The 17,492-nt window shown below is 40.1% G+C and overlaps 1 protein-coding gene and 1 long non-coding RNA gene across 7 annotated transcripts in view; one reads left to right on the plus strand and one right to left on the minus strand.

Annotated features, from left to right (window-relative positions):
* The window catches only part of CNTNAP5 (contactin associated protein family member 5), a 1,071,087-nt gene that overhangs the window by 528,320 nt on the left and 525,275 nt on the right, over positions 1–17,492 (minus strand). The window lies entirely within an intron of this gene.
* LOC120854700 overlaps positions 1–17,492 on the plus strand; it is a 381,893-nt gene that overhangs the window by 174,327 nt on the left and 190,074 nt on the right. The window contains exon 2 of the long non-coding RNA XR_005719045.1: positions 16,483–16,490. This is a non-coding gene — a long non-coding RNA (uncharacterized LOC120854700). The remainder of the gene's footprint in view (positions 1–16,482; positions 16,491–17,492) is intronic.

Raw genomic sequence — 17,492 nt, forward strand, 5'->3', positions numbered from 1 at the left:
CAAAAAAAAACACATCTACTTCTGCTTCATTGACTATGCTAAAGCCTTTTACTGTGTGGATCACAACAAACCATGGAGAAGTCATAAAGAGAAAGGAATACCAGACCACCTTAACTGCCTCCTGAGAAACCCACATGCAGGTCAGGAAGCAATAGTTAGAACCAGACATGGAACAACAGACTGTATCCAAATTGGGAAAGGAGTATGTCAAGGCTGTAAACTGTCACCTTGCTTATTTAACTTATATGTAGAGTATATCATGTGAAATACCAGGCTGGATGAAGCACAAGCTGGAATCAAGACTGCTGGGAGAAATATCAATAGCCTCAGATATGCAGATGACACCACCCTTATGGCAGAAAGCAAAGAGGAATTTAAAAATCTCTAGATGAAAGTGAAAGAGGAAACTTGAAAAAATGGGTTTAAAACCCAACTTTCAAAAATGAAGATCATGGCATCCAGTCCCATCACTTCGTGGCAAATAGATGGGCAAACAATGGAAACAGTGACAGATTTTATTTTATTTGGCTCCAAAATCACTGCAGATGGTAATTAAAGCCATGAAATTAAAAGACTCTTGCTTCTTGGAAGAAAAGCTATGACAAACCTAGATAGCGATTAAAAAGCAGAAACATCACTTTGCTGACAAATGTTCATGTAGTCAAAGCTATGATTTTTCCAGTAGTCATGTACAGAGGTGAGATTTGGACCATAAGAAGGCTGAGCACCAAAGAACTGATCCTTTAAAACTGCAGTGCTGGAGAAGACCCTTTAGAGTCCCTTGGACTACAAGAAGATCAAACAAGTTAATCCTAAAGGAAATCAATCCTAAATATTCATTGGAATGACTGATGCTGAAGCTGAAGCTCTGACACTTTGGTCAATGATGAGAAGAGCTGATTCATTGGAAAAGACCTTGATGCTGGGAAAGATCAAGGGCACGAGGAGAAGGGGGTACAGAGGATGAACTGCTTGAAAGACATCACTGCCTCAATGGATATTAGTTTGAGCAAACTCTGGGAGATAGTAAAGGATAGGGAAGCCTGGGGTGCTGCAATCCATGGGGTCACAAAAAGTCGGATATGACTGAGTGAACCACAAATTGTTCAAAGAAATTTTAGCAGATATTTCTAGTTATACACTCAAATCTCCCCATTCTTTGTCTTTCTGGGTAGTGGAACTCCAACTTAATTGAGGCAATAATGTGCTCAACTAGGTGACTACATTTCCCCACTTCTCCTGTAGACATGCATGGCCAGGTGACTAAGTCTGGCCCATGAGACCCCCTCATGCAGGAAGCACCTGGTGAAAGCTGCCTTAGCTGACAGAGACATTCCTCATATATTCCTGTTGTCCTCATTTCTGCAGCTTTGTATGCAGTTATTTCCAGTAGCCTACTGGGATCCTCAAGACGAAATTCACAGAGTAAAAGCAGTCAGGGTCCCTAATTCCCTCATGCAGGTCACAGGCCCTCTGTTTTTGCTTCATGTGGGAGAACAGGGTTCACAATAGTGAACAAGCAATTTAGTGGCCTCCAAATAATTAAATCTTAAGTGATTGGTATGAGTGGAATTGTTTCCCCAAAATTCCTATGAGTGAGTAGCCACCAGGTGGTGTCTGGCTCTTTGTGACCCCATCAAATGTAGCTCTCCAGAATCCTCTGTCCTGGGATTCTCCAGGCAAGAATACTGGAATTGGCAGCTATTCCTTTCTCCAGGGGATCTTCCTGACCCAGGAATCAAACCCATATCTCCTTCCTGCATTGCAAGTGGATTCTTTACTGTCTGATCCATCAGGGAGGCCCATTCCTATAGAATTCCTCTATTGGACCCTTAAACCCTGTACTTCAGAATGGGACTATACTTGGAGATAAGTCATTTAAAGAAGGAATTAAGTTAAAATCAGGCCATATTTATGCATATATAGGGAATCAAGAAAGATGGTACTGACAGTCCTATGTACAGGGCAGCAAAGGAGACACAGATGTAAAGAATAGCCTTTTGGACCGAATGAAAGGAGAGGGTGGGATTATTTGAGAGAATAGCATTGAAACATATACATTACCATATGTAAAACAGATAAACAGTGCCAGTCTGATGCATGAAGCAGGGCACCCAAAGCTTGTGCTCTGTGAAAACTTAGAGGGATAGAGAGTGGAGGGAGGTAGAAGGGGGGGTTCATGATAGAAAGGACACATGTATACCTATGGCTGATTCATACAGATACATGGCAAAACCCACCACAATATTCTAATTATCCTCCAATTAAAATAAACATTTAAAAAATAAAAAAGAAGTTAGAAGTAGAACTTAAAAAAAAAAAAGTGAAAGCATGTAAGTTAAAATCAGGCCAGTAAGGTAAGCCCAAAAATCTGACTTGTGCCTGTATAAGAAGAAAAATTTCAAACACACAGATATATCAGCTACACATTTACGTACAGGAAGGACCATGGAAAGACACAGCCAGAAGATGGCCCTCTACAAGCCAAGGAGAGAAGCCTCAGGAGAAACCAAGCCTCGTGACACCTTGATATCTTGGATGTCCAGCCTCTGGAACTGTTGTATAAATAGTTTAAGAGTTGTTGTTTAAGAACTTCTATTGTTTAAGCCATGCCGAGTCTGTTCACTCAGTTGGTGATACTTGTCACAGCAGCCCTTGCATCCTCATACAGTGAGAGAGAGATTTTAAATATTTGTGCTTAATGAAATCTTTGAGATGAAAGGTATGTTAGATATTATCTAGAGGACATTTCTCATTATAGGCAGCACCAAGAAGAGTAAGCTAATTGTGAGGTTTACCCTGCTACCTACTGACCCAATTGGATGGAGAAGCTGTATCTTTGACCCACACAGTGCTCTTTCTAATCAGGCTGGGTCTCTTCCACCAGATCAGGGGAGTAGAAGCTGTCAGCAAAGGGAGGCATCCCAAAGATCATCTTCTAATTTTCTATCTCTAGACAGCTAACTGGAGAAGGCGATGACACCCCACTCCAGGACTCTTGCCTGGAAAATTCCATGGACGAAGAGCCTGGTGGGCTGCCGTCCATGGGGTCATAAAGAGTTGGACATGACTGAGCGACTTCCCTTTCACTTTTCACTTTCATGCATTGGAGAAGGAAATAGCAAGCCACTCCAGTGTTATTGTCTGGAGAATCCCAGAGATGAGGGAGCCTGGTGGGCTGCCATCTATGGGGTCACACAGAGTTGGACACGATTGAAGCGACTTAGCAGCAGCAGCAGCAGCAGGCAGCTAACCATGAGATGGTGCTAAGGATCTTTTAATTATCTGTGAAGACCACTGGGTAGGGAGAGGATCAACTTTTCTTCGGAAGATGCTCCAGTTTTGAATAGGAAGACATTATTATCATTGATAATCATACCCTGAGAGTTTGATTATAATCAACACAACATAAACTCAGTTCAGTTCAGTTCATTTCAGTCGCTCAGTTGTGTCCGACTCTTTGCGACCCCATGAATCGCAGCATGCCAGGCCTCCCTGCCCATCACCAACTCCCAGAGTTCACTCAGACTCACGTCCATAGAGTCAGTGATGCCATCCAGCCATTTCTTCCTCTGTCGTCCCCTTCTCCTCCTGCCCTCAATCCCTCCCAGCATCAGAGTCTTTTCCAATGAGTCAACTCTTCGCATGAGGTGGCCAAAGTACTGGAGTCTCAGCTTTAGCATCATTCCTTCCAAAGAAATCCCAAGGGCTGATCTCCTTCAGAATGGATTGGTTGGATCTCCTTGCAGTCCCAGGGACTCTCAAGAGTCTTCTCCAACACCACAGTTCAAAAGCATCAATTCTTCGGTGCTCAACCTTCTTCACAGTGCAACTCTCACATCCATACATGATCAACACAACACAAACTCAACCAAATATTTATTAAGCACCTACCCTTTGTAGTGTGCTAACTTCCTCAGTGGGAGTTCAAATCACTCTTTTCTCTTATGAAAAACTCATTCACATATTCAACATGTATTGATCATCATTTTCAAATAGTAGTTTTATTGTCATTAAAATTTAGAAACTCGGTGATAAGAACAGGATATAAAATGTGCAAAAAACATATCATAGCAGTTGAGAATGGATTTGATATCAGAAAGACCAGGGAAGGAGACCAGGTTCTGTTACTTATAAATTCTATCACTTATGTATATCTTAGGTAAGTTGCTTTAGTAATTTTAAGACTCATTTTTCACACTTGTAAAAATGAAAACACCAGAAATCGACTTCATTGGATTATTTCAAGAATTAAAATAAGTAACTACGATAACCAGATGACAGAGTATCTCGTGCAAAATAAATGCTCAACAAATTATTGTATTTATTACACAGTATATTGATAACAAGAAAAAAATTATGCAAGAATATTCCTTTAGAAAAAGACTGGCAAATCTTGTTTGGCATAGTATTGAGTGTGGCCTTTATTGATGAAGGGTTTCCCTGATAGCTCAGTTGGTAAAGAATCTGCCTGCAATGCAGGAGACCCCAGTTCAATTCCTTTGTTGGGAAGATCTCCTGGAGAAGGGATAGGCTACCCACTCCAGTATTTTCAGACTTCTCTTGTGGCTCAGCTGCTAACGAATCCACCTGCAATGTAGGAGACCTGGGTTTGATCCCTGGGTTAGGAAGATCCCCTGGAGAAGGGAAAAGGCTACCCATTCCAGTATTCTGGACTGGAGAATTCCATGGACTGTAGAGTCCATGGGGTTGCAAAGAGCCAGACATGACTGAGCAACTTTCACTTTGTTGATGAGAGGGAAGATGATGTTTTCTTTCTAGTACTATGTTTTTGAAACTTCCTATAATCTGTAAACAATTTTCAGATTCTTTTTCATATTCTTTTCCATTCTGGTTTATTACAGAATAGTGAACATAATTCCCTGTGCCATAGAGTATGGTCTTGTTGTTTATCCATTCTATACATAATAGTTTGCATGTGCAACATTATTTTTTGATGAAAATGAAACATTTTTTGCAAGATACTTATTGGTGTACTTGTTGGTTATTCAGGGTCTGCACTGAATATCTCTTAAGAACAACTCTTAAGAAAATTGGTTACCCACTGCTTGCTAAACAGGCTATGAGGGCTACAGGGCTATCTTGATTACAAAGAACTGAAATGTAATGCTATACCATAAATTGTCAAACCCAGGTTGTAAACACTTAATTTTAAGGGTAAAAGCAAACACAAAAGATGCTTCAATTGTCTTAGTGATTTATTTCTAGTCGCCACACTGAGATCACAATCTGATAAAATCCAAACACTTTCTAGTTTCCTGGAAGAATACAGAATAGGTTTTTGCTGTTGTTCCAGGATGGAGTATTATATTTGCCCATGCACGTGGTATGAAACACATTCACCAAAGCCTACGTAGAACACTAAGCATGTCTTCTAGGGCTACCCGATCTTCCATTAACCATGGGAAGCTAGCAGTGAATGATCCATCCTCTGAGTCTCAGCTCTGGTTCCTGCAGTATGCCGCAAACAGAGTGTGCTTACAAGCCTCACTATGTGATGTGTGTAACTGAAATAAATGGTGAGTTTGAGGGCACACCATCACCTTAAATCTGATCAAGCATGAGATTTCTATCACATGTGGCTTCTGGAGGCTACATGTGTACTGTTGGCTTTGTTTTGATCTCAGAGTTAGGTTCATAAAGACCTGGTCAATCTTTTATTTTGCATTTAAAAATTATCATTATTTTTTAAATGTTTGTTGAGCCACAGGATTGTATTGATACCAGGAAGAAAAATACGAAAAGATCTCCAAAAAACTTGCTTCCTTGGGTAAACTAAGCAAACTTTGGTGCTTGTTACAGCATCAGGGAGAGCATAACTGATCACCATGAGGTATAATGGGTAACCCCACAGGCAGACTTAGGAATGGAGTAATGGAGTGAAGCCTTGAACTAAAATATTACAGAAAATGTAGAAAAACAGGGAAATAAAAAACAATTTCAGAGAAGAGCAAACAACATGAGAAAATCTTTAGGTGAAAGATGAGACACTTTTGTGAGAAGTGGAGCATTGCAAATCCTCATGTGAAGGGTAAATTGTTTGGGTACTTTGAGTGCAAGTCTACTTACAGAATGCTCTTAACTTTTTGACTATGAAAGATGCTTTTTAGTGTAATAAATCATGTGAACACATCAAATAGTTGTGGTTTCAGTATTCTCTATTAGCAAACAAGTAATGGCAAAGTTAAATATATGAATACTTTACTGCTATCTAAAGCCTGGACCTGTATTTGAGATTTTGCAAAACGTCATACGTTTGTGAGACAGGCTAATACTGTCTAAGTCTATGCTCAGGAGACAAAAATCACAAACATGCATGTCTTTCCTATGTGGCTTCACAATCTCCTCTTCCTGACATCTACTGCCTCTCATTTCATTCTCTTTACTTTGTTTCCTTTTTCTTATTTTCCCTGTTATTTTATTTTATTAGAGGCAACAGTTATGGATACAACAAATTGTCTCTTTGGAGAGGACCAAGACTTTGTCAAAATGTGGGCCAGTCACATGCTTTTATGTGGGTGTGTATGTTTAAATGGTACTTTGTTGTCAATTCCAAATTAAAGATCTGATCTCTTTCTCAAAACTATAAAAGACAAAAACATGTCAAAAGTACCTACTGTTTGTCCTTTTATATCTTAAGAAAATATGTGTGTATCTTTGTAGATACAAGTGTGTATACACACACATACACACCGCCCCAAGAACACAAGCATACACTGTCTGTGGCAGTTTAAATATGTAGTAGGGCCTCTCATTTTTAACCTAGATTTTAAAAGAAAGAAAAGAGATGGAGATGATGACAGTTATCCACATCTGAGTTTCAGCACCAAAGCCGCCCTGCTAGGGATGCTAGAGTTGGATCCTGTAAGGGTTTTTTTTGTTAGTGGGCCAATTGCTAGTGTTGGTTGGTAGAAGGCGCTAGAGAACCACTGTAGGGCCATAGCACTTGGAAGCCAGGTTCTTGGAACTCCTCCAGGTTCCTGTCCTACTGGGTAGTTAGTCAGCTCTGCACAGTGGAGCTCCTGCCCACATCCTCCCCACTGGTGGCAGCTTCCACAGGTAGCTCTCGGGCTACATGTTCCCCTGGTAACCATGGCCCCTTTAGAAAGGTCTGAATCTCAGTCTAGGAGGTGAGCAGGGTCCCAGTTCCTTCTCTGCCCACCCTCTCAGCCTAGAGGAAGTACCTGATTTTTTTTTAACTTGCTATTTCTGGACCTCTTATAGTCATCTTTTAACCAGTTTAGCAGTTAACCATCTACTGTGAAGAAAGTGAAGTGAAGTCGCTCAGTCGTGTCAGACTCTTTGCAACCCCATGGACTGTAGCCGACTACGCTCCTCTGTCCATGGGATTTTCCAGGCAAGAGTACCGGAGTGGGTTGCCATTTCCTTCTCCAGAGGATCTTCCTGACCCAGGAATAGAACCCAGGTCTCCCGCACTGTAGGCAGATGCTTTACCGTCTGAGCCATAATCATTTCTTTATACTAAATTTTACCTTTCAAACGACATGGAGACAGGCATTTTCTAAATCCTGTGACAAAAGATGAGTTTCTAAGAAGCCAGCCCCACTGTCACAGGAGGAACAGATCTAGCACAGTCACCTACTTGTTCAGAGTCCTGGCTATTCAACACAAGACATTAATGTGATATCACTGGGAATTTATAAAGACAGAGAAAAGGTTTAAGTTTATCTACAATTCTCCTAATCTAAAGATCAATCTGAAACTCTTGACCTGCTGTCTGTGGATAGACTTCAGGGGCATCTATGTGCCTCCAAGTTGTTATGCAAAATAAAATGTATTCATAGCTTTCAATACCTGCTTAAAGTGTATGAGTCCCCTGAAATATTAATAGCCACTGATCCAAAATCCTTAGTGTTGTACTTGTAGAAGGGCATTTGTATCACAGGATAGATATAATTATAGGTCCTCTCTTTAGAGAGGACCAAGACTGTCAAAATTTGGGCCTGGCCCATACTTTCATGTGATCTTCATGGGAAATATACAATATGAAATGGTGAGCAAAGTGGGACAATAAAAATAATTATGATGATATTGTTAGCTCCCAGTGATTCAATGCCTACATTATCCCTGGAGTCATGGTATATGTGTATCGTGTGTGTGTCTGTTAGTTGCTTAATTATGTCCGACTCTTTGCGACCCTTTAGACTGTAGCCCACCAGGCTCCTCTATCTAGGGAATTGTCCAGGCAACAACACTGGAATGAGTTCCTCCAGGGAATCTTCCTGACCCAGGGATTGAACCCTGGTCTCCTGCATTGCAGGCAGATTCTTTACCATCTGAGCTACAGGGAAGTCTCTTATATGTAATATAAGTATGATTATTTCTACCTTGTAGATGAAGACACTGCAGACTAACTTTGGTCCACATTCTATAGATAGTATGTGGTCATTCTGGGATTTATTCTCACTGCCTTCAAAGATCATAACCTCTTCAATACAGAATGCTTTCATTTATTGACATTTGCTGACCATCACATATTTAACACTATGAGTGACACAAAATAACTTTTGGAAAGAACCAAGCTAGAATAAAACATAACAGTATTCCTAGTAATACCATGTCCCTACCTTGAGCTGGTACATATACCATGACGCCACTTGTCCTGCCTTCCTATGAACTTGGAATTGGTTAAGAGTTATCTTTTTCTTCAAAACTCTTGGCAAGTTCCTACACTTTCATCATTTTCATGAGGTTTTTCCTGACTGCTCAGTTCAGTTTAGATCAGTTCAGTCGCTCAGTCGTGTCCGACTCTTTGCGACCCCATGAATCGCAGCACGCCAGGCCTCCCTGTCCATCACCAACACCTGGAGTTCACTCAGACTCACGTCCATCGAGTTAGTGATGCCATCCAGCCATCTCATCCTCTGTCATCCCCTTCTCCTCCTGCCCCCAATCCCTCCCAGAATCAGAGTCTTTTCCAATGAGTCAACTCTTCGCATGAGGTGGCCGAACTGCTAGCTCCATCATTTTTTCTCTTGAACTCCTATAAACTAGGTTTGAGTCTGGCCAATGTGCAGTGACTGACAGAAGGCAGTCAGAAGCCCTGTGAGCCTTGCAGCTTGGAAGGCAGAGGCTCCAGTCACAGTCAGAAAGCAGAAGAGTGTATGGGAAGGAATGGCATGAGACTTTGGGATTAGCAGATGCAACGTATTGTATAGTAATGGATAAACAACAAGGTTCTATTGTGTAGCACAGGGAGCTCTTTTCCATATTCTGTGCTAAACCATCATGGAAAATAATATGAAAAATAATATATATATATATACATTCTAATATATGTATACATATATACATTCTTTCAGAATGTGTAACTGAATCCCTTTGCTGTGTAATAGTAATTAACATATTAAAATCAATAAAATGTGTTTTTAGTTTTTAAAATAAAGCAGAAGACTGTAAGAGTAAATGGAAAAGCAGATTCACTGAGAGATCTCAAGGTAGTAAAACAAACAAAAAGTGTCAAACCAAGAAGGCAGTGAGCAGAGGAGGGGTGACAAGCACAGTGGCAGCCAGGAGAGCAGAGAGCAGGTATGAGTCCACCCTGGTCAGAGGATCGGTTTTGGATTCTGAGTTCTGATGGTGACCTTGTTCCCAAGGTGTGCATGTTTGGGGCTGAGAGGTTTCCCATCCACTGAAAGCAGGAAATTTTTTTTTTTTTTTGGCATACAGCAGATGCTCAATAACTATATCTTGACAACGGTAATGAATCAAGTGCTAAGTTGTGCCATGTTAGGTAAATGTGAGTTTACAACATGGAAAGCATAGGGACCTTAGAGTTTGAAAGATGTTCAGAGGAGAGTGGGGGCTCTGGAACACACCCAGACAGGGCCAGCACACACAGCACACTGAATGCTACTCCTTTCCCAATCTTCATTCTGCTTAGGGATCACAGCACTTTCTTCTACCCAGTCTGGGCCTTACCCCATGCTTCTTCTTAGACCTGCACTCCAGGGAGCCACAGACATTTGGAAGGCAGGCACATAACAGCTTCAGAAGTTAACATATGGATGGCAGGAGCATAACAGCTTCTCAGTAATCCTATTACTGGTTCCTTTTGTATAACTTTGCAATGTGTCCTAATTGTGGTTATTTAGCCGAAAAGCCCCTAAGTCACTCCCTGAAATGTAGGATTGTCTGCTTCGTTTCCAGTTCCCTTGGGTCTCCCTACAAGGCAGGGAGTCTTGGTCTATACAGCCTAAGTCTCCAGGATCCTGCTCCACTTCTGAGAGTCAGTGGCACATGCTGGTTTAAGATGCTAGCCCTACTTGTGAATTGGGAAGAGTAAGGCAAGTGTGTGGCTGAACCAACAGTACGTAAAGGAGAAAAGTAGTTTAGTGAGTATGGGAGACACTAAATGAAAGAATGAAAGGCATAGAGGAAGAGACGCTTAGAGTGAATTCTGGAAACAATCACTATTCTGGGCCTGGCTCTAAAAGAAGCCCTGGTGAGAAAGTGGGAAATCAACCTATAGAAGAGAGGGGATGATTATAGAGGATTCAAAACCCAAGCAGGGAAGTTGTTATCTGTCTTGTGGGAATATGAGAGCCACTGGTTGTAGGGTTTCTGGGCAGGTGTTGAATCCCTACACAGAACTCTCAGCCATCTCCTTACTCCCAGGAGGAAGAGCCTGACAGCCAGATACCAGAGGATGGGCATTGTGAGAGCCACGGGGCCAGGAGGAGGGCCTGCCAGGAGCACAACCATCTGAGGATAAGGAGGGAGGCTCTTCCCAGACATTCTGACCTCTGATGCCACCTTTCTTCCTCTTGTCAAAGACAAGGATTTTTCCCAGAGTTTCTACATTGCAAGAAATACCCATGAGAGATGTATTTGGCAATTAGGAAATCACACAAGGGTCATTTCTGAAGGATTTCATAGTCCTCAATTCCCAGGTAAGCGGTGCTATTCACAGATTTGTTCAAACTTTCTTTTTTTTTTTTTTCCAGTTTGACATGAAAGTCATTCAGGACTCTATAAAAAAATAGCTGTATAATAAAAATGAATAAAAGCTGATGGTGTAGTGGTTTCCAGCAGAGAGGAAAGAAGGCTGTGAATGACACCGCCACTGACTATATATCACTGACTTTTCCCAGTCCTAAGCATAAGGTATCTTTTAGTAGAAATTGTGGATAATAACAGTCTGCTCCTGCCTGCCTCTCACAGATGTTTTGGGACAGAGGAACTAATACAACCAGGGGTCTATCTCTCATCCCTCCATTCACTGCCCTTCTGGCATTAGCATGGTGATTTGTGCCATTGTATCTAAGAAAGTGCTCAAAAGAAGATGTCTTCACATGAACGGACGGTCATGGCTGTTATTATGTGGGAAAAAGACTATGAAAGGAACACACTCCAGCTCATTAGTTGGAAGTTTTGCAAAGAAGGAGCGTACCTAAGTCGATTTTCACTTTAATTTAGCCCCAAGCCCCATTTTTAAAATGTACTTGTGTGTTCTAATGACTCTGAAGCAGGGGCTGAAACCGGCAGGATGAGTGGTTCCCTCCTACACTGTGGGAGGGAAGGATGGAAACTGGTACAGACTTTTCATAAATTAATGTTCATTTCTGTTGATCCATTCTAAGTTTCAGGAAATTATTTCAGCTTATATTTGTAATCTCAGTATTATTTTTGGCAATAAAAATTCAAACAACTCAAATTTTAACACCATAGAATCTTGAATGAACTATGGTGAATGGACTTACTGTAGATATTATTGTTGTCAAGTGACTGGAAGTGTTTAATGAAAATTTTAAAGACACAGAAAATAGTTTTTAAACCATGAAAAGCAAGATATAAAATTGTCAATAAATACAGTTTATGTTATATCAAATATACATTTAAAATCTGAAAATGAAATACATATAGATGAGAACAGTGTTTTCCTCTCTGGCTGATTAGGTTTTCTATTCTGTATATTCCAAAGGGCATCAGTAATACATGGTGATGCATATTTTTTAACATTCTAAAGATGTTTTGTTTAGTAATGTCAAATAATGATTTCATCAGATGAGTTAATGAAACCAGTCATGTAAGGAAAAAAAAAATCATAACACCAATTTAAGGCAGGACCATTTTCAGAGAAGATAACCATTTAATTGTTAGTTTGTTTTTTAACTTTGTTACATTACTCTTCACATGATTGAAACTATTTAATTTCGCTTTGCCCAAAGACAGAAAGGAAGCCACTTCTCTAAAACCTAAGAATTTGAGAATATTTTTTTTCCAAGGTATGAGGAGCATACAAACTAGAAGCAGGTAATATGAATGTCAGATTGGTCAAATGACAGTGGAAGACAGTAGAAATGTGGAGAGAGAAGATTTGATAGGTTAGTTGCTTTCTCAAATGAGTCCTTCCATCAGCGGAAAGTATCATTTATCACAGAGCAAACTACAGGGATGAAATGTGATCCCAGGAATAAGCTAGAGATTAGGCTTCACTAGACACCAGGGATTTTTTTCTCTGAGCAATTTTCAGGAGGTTCTCAGTCACAGGAAGGTAAGACAAACACTATAAGTCTGTGTGTGCATGTGCGGGCATATGGGTGCCCACACATATGGAAATGTGAACGTGTATGTTATCTCATGTATACACTTATCCTTATCTCTTGGCTTCAGAGCTTTAAGAAATAAACAACACACTCCAACAACTTTCATGGCAGTGACATGCAAACGGAAGATAAATTTTACAAAGCCTACTTAATTTGCCTGTTACACCCAAGTCCACTGGGCAACATCTATTTTAAATATCTTATTTTAGAGAAGTCCATCATTTCATCAAATCTGGACTAGAGTGAGTCATTAAATTCCTCAAACGAAAGGGATCTATAATACATTTACCCAAAATGTACTTCATGATTTATATGGTTTGGGAATAAACTATAACCACAGATACAGGAGCAGAACATGACCAAACCAATCTACTTTTATTATTTCTTGGGATCATAAAATGCAAGAATGCTATGTGAGTCATTAATTATATACACAAAACAAACAAACAAACAAACAAACAAATAAATAAATAAACAAACAAATATTGGCTTACATGCCAACTTAAGTTGAACTTATTGGTAAGAATCCCTTAGAAGAAATGGAGTAGCCATCATAGTCAACAAAAGAGTCCAAAATGCTGTACTTTGATTCAGTCTCAAAAACTACAGAATGATCTCTGTTCATTTCCAAGCAAACCATTCAATATCACAATAATCCAAGTCTATGCCCCAACCAGTAATGCTGAAGAAGTTGAAACTGAACAGTTCTATAAAGACCTATAAGACCTTCTAGAACTAACACCCAGAAAAGATGTCCTTTTCATTATAAGGTACTGGAATGAAGGAAGTCAAGAAATACCTGGAGTAACAGGCAAATTTGGCCTTGGAGTACAGAATGAAGCAGGGCAAAGGCTAACAGAACTTTGCCAAGAGAACACACTGGTCACACCAAACACCCTCTTCCAATAACACAAGAGAAGACTCTACACATGGACATCACCAGATGGTCAATACCAAAATCATATTGATTATATTCTTTGCACCCAAAGAAGGAGAAGCTCTATATAGTCAGCAAAAAAAAAAAAAAGACTAGTAGCTGACTGTGGCTCAGATCATGAATGCCTTACTGACAAATTCAGACTTAAATTGAAGAAAGTTGGGAAAACCACTAGACCATTCAGGTATGACCTAAATCAAATCCCTTACAATTATACACTGAAAGTGACAAATAGATTGAAGGGATTAGATCTGATGAAGTACCTGAAGAACTATGAACAGAGGTTTGTGACATTGTGCAGGAGGCAGTGATCAAGACCATTCCCAAGAAAAAGAAATTCAAAAAGGCAAAATGGTTATCTGAGACGGCCTTACAAATAGCTGTGAAAAGAAAAGAACTGAAAGGCAAAGGAGAAAAGGAAAGATATACCCATTTGAATGCAGAGGTCCAAAGAATAGCAAGAAGTGATAAGAAAGCCTTCCTCAGTGATTAGTGCAAAGAGATAGAGGAAAACCATAGAATGGGAAAGACTAGAGATCTCTTCAAGAAAATTAGAGATATCAAGGGAACATTTCATGCAAAGATGGGCTCAATAAAGGACAGAAATGGTATGGACCTAAGAGAAGCAGAAGATATTAAGAAGAGGTGGTAAGAATACAAAGAAGAACTAGACAATAAAGATCTTAATGACCCAGATAATCATGATGGTGTGATCACTCACCTAGAGCCAGACATCCTGGAATCTGAAGTCAAGTGGGCCTTAGGAAGCATCACTATGAACAAAGCTAGTGGAGGTGATGGAATTCCAGTTGAGCTATTTCAAATCCTAAGAGATGTCGCTGTGAAAGTGCTGCACTCAATATGCCAGCAAATTTGGGAAACTCAACCGTGGCCACAGGACTAGAAAAGGTCAGTTTTCATTCCAGTCCCAAAGAAAGGGAAAGCCAAATAATGCTGAAACTACTCAAATGCTCAAAAGTCTCCAAGCCAGGCTTTAACAGTACGTGAACCACAAACTTCCAGATATTCAAGCCAGATTTAGAAAAGGCAGAGGAAGTAGAGATCAAATTGCCAACAACCTTTGGATCATTGAAAAAGCAAGTGAATTCCCAAAAAACATCGATTTCTGCTTCTTTGACTATGCCTAAGCCTTTGACTGTGTGGATCACAACAAACTGTGGAAAATTCTTAAAGAAATGAGAATACCAGACCACTTGACCTGCCTCCTGAGAAATCTGTATACAGGTCAAGAAGTGACAGTTAAAATTGAACATGGAACAACAGACTGGTTCCAAATTGGGAAAGGAGTCCATCAAAGCTGTATACTGTCACCCTGTTTATTTAACTTACATGCAGAGTACATCATGAGAAATGCTAGGCTGGATGAAGCACAAGCTGGAATCAAGATTGCCAGGAAAAATATCAATAACCTCAGATATGCAGATAACACCACTCTTATGGCAGAACATGAAGAAGAACTAAAGAGCCTCTTGATGAAAGTGAAAGAGGAGAGTGAAAAAGTTGGCTTAAAGTTTAACATTCAAAAAACTAAGATCATGGCATCTGGTCCCATCATTTCATGGCAAATAGATGGGGAAACAATGGAACCAGTGACAGACTTTATTTTTGGGGGATCCACAATCACTGGAGATGGTGACTGTCACCATGAAATTAAAAGATGCTTGCTCCTTGGAAGGAAAGTTATGATCAACCTAGACAGCACGTTAAAAACCAGAGACATTACTTTGCCAACAAAGGTCCATCTAGTCAAAACTTTGATTTTTCCAGTAGTCATATATGGATGTGAGAGTTGGTCTATAAAGAAAGTTGAGAGCCAAAGAATTGATGCTTTTGAACTGTGGTGTTGGAGAAGATTCTTGAGAGTTTCTTGGACTGCAAGGAGATCCAACCAATCTATCCTAAAGGAAATCAGTCCTGAATATTCATTGGAAGGACTCATATTGAAGCTGAAACTCCAATACTTTGGCCACCTGATGGGAAGAACCTACTCATTGGAAATGACCCTGATTCTGGGAAAGATTGAAGGCGGAAGCAGAAGGGGACTACAGAGGATGAGATAGTTTGATGGCATCACCAACTCAATGGACATGAATTTAAGTAAGCTTCGGGAGTTGGTGTTGGACAGGGAAGCCTGGCATTCTGCAGTTCATCGGGTCACAAAGAGTCGGACACAACTGAGCGACTGAACTGACTGATTGGTAGAAATGTTCCTTAATAAACACCAATACAGTATACTAACACATATATATGGAATTTAGGAAGATGGCAATGATGACCCTGTATGCAGGACAGCAAAAGAGACACAGATGTGTATAGCGGACTTTTGGACTCAGAGGGAGAGGGAGAGGGTGTGATGATTTGGGAGAATGGCATTGAAACATGTATAATAACATGTAAGAATCGAAAAAAAAAAAATAAAATAAAAAATAATGAAAGAATGAAAAAAAAGATAGGTAGAAATGTTCCTTAATAATACCTTCAAAGTACTGAGTGCTTACTGTGGACCTTGGTGGTGGTGGTTTAGTCACTAAGTTTTGTCTGACTCTTGAGACCCCATGCACTATCCACCAGCCTTCTCTGTCTATGGGACTTCCCAGGGAAGAATACTGGAGTGGGTTGCCCTTACTATCACAAGGGGATTTTCCTGACCCTGCGATCAAACCCGGGCCTCCTGCATTGCAGGTGAATTTTTTTTTTTTTTTTTTTTACAAACTGAGCCTTACACTGTGCTAAACATATATTAATCATCACAATAACAATCTGAGGTGGAACTATAATTGTCTCATTTTACATATGAAGATACTGAGGTTTGGTAAATTGCCCTAGGCTCCATGACTGAGTGAGCCCTTGATTAAGATTAGGCATCTAAACAGTTTTTCAACAATTATATAACTATGGTGCTGCCCAGGAACACTGTATTGAGAAGACTGCCAGGCTTTCCTGTAGGCTGAGGAGAAATGCATTTTGTGATTGCTTAGCCATTTCAGCCATGAAGTTGGGGGTATCATCACACATGCTTGTTAGCCAACACCCATCCAACTATTTGGAGACAAAGATACAGAAGCCAATTGACATGGTCAAATAGCTCCAAAGCCAGTTCTATAAACATAGTCCTGCTAATGGCCATCTGCCTTTGTCCCCCCTCCCACTGAAGGTAAAGTCAAGTTATATAAGCATTTATTCTATGCTTTTCTTTTAAATGAGAAATAATCATTTTAATACCTATAATCAAGACAACTTTCAGACCACCAAGTTACTCTCATTGTCTCTGTGAAAGGGGATTCAAAACTCTAAAAGGAGAGCTCCAAGAAAGTGGCATTTGTTATGAAGTAGAAGATATGAAATTAATCATTTTCAGGAAACTTGCAAGGCAATATATTTCTTATATTATGTATATAATAATCCACATTACAGGTACTGTACACACACTTCAATGGACCATTTATTTTCTGATTGTTTGTTATATGGTACTATATTAGCATAGTGTGGAAGATTTGAGGTAGAAAAGTGAGGTGCTTTTATGTCTACTTTAAGCTGTTAGTTTTACTGCATCTCGGGATGTGGAGGATCATCTTGTAGTCAAATTGAGCTATAAAGACTAAATTGAATTGTCCCCATGGAACAGCTGTTAAATCTCCAAGGAGTGGGCAGGTCCCACAAGAAAGGAATGATGAATTGCAATAGGGATGCTGCAGAAATGCAGCCTGTCAGAGAGGGTTCTGTGCTGGATGTGGCTTGTGCTTCTTGAATTACCTTTTGTAACTGATGGGTATTACCTTAAATTTGTTGCCTGATTTGTTGATTCCCTGAGTCTCCTGCTCAACTCCGAACTTTCCCAAACTCAGTAACTATGAGAGCCTGTGAACACTGGCAAAGGACAAAAACATCATCCTTCTCAAAAGCCCTTACTTAGCACATCTGTGGCTTAGTGACTTGGAACAAAG

Source organism: Oryx dammah, unplaced genomic scaffold (assembly GCF_014754425.2).
Source record: "Oryx dammah isolate SB20612 unplaced genomic scaffold, SCBI_Odam_1.1 HiC_scaffold_27, whole genome shotgun sequence".
In the NCBI taxonomy this organism is placed as follows: Eukaryota; Metazoa; Chordata; class Mammalia; order Artiodactyla; family Bovidae; genus Oryx; species Oryx dammah.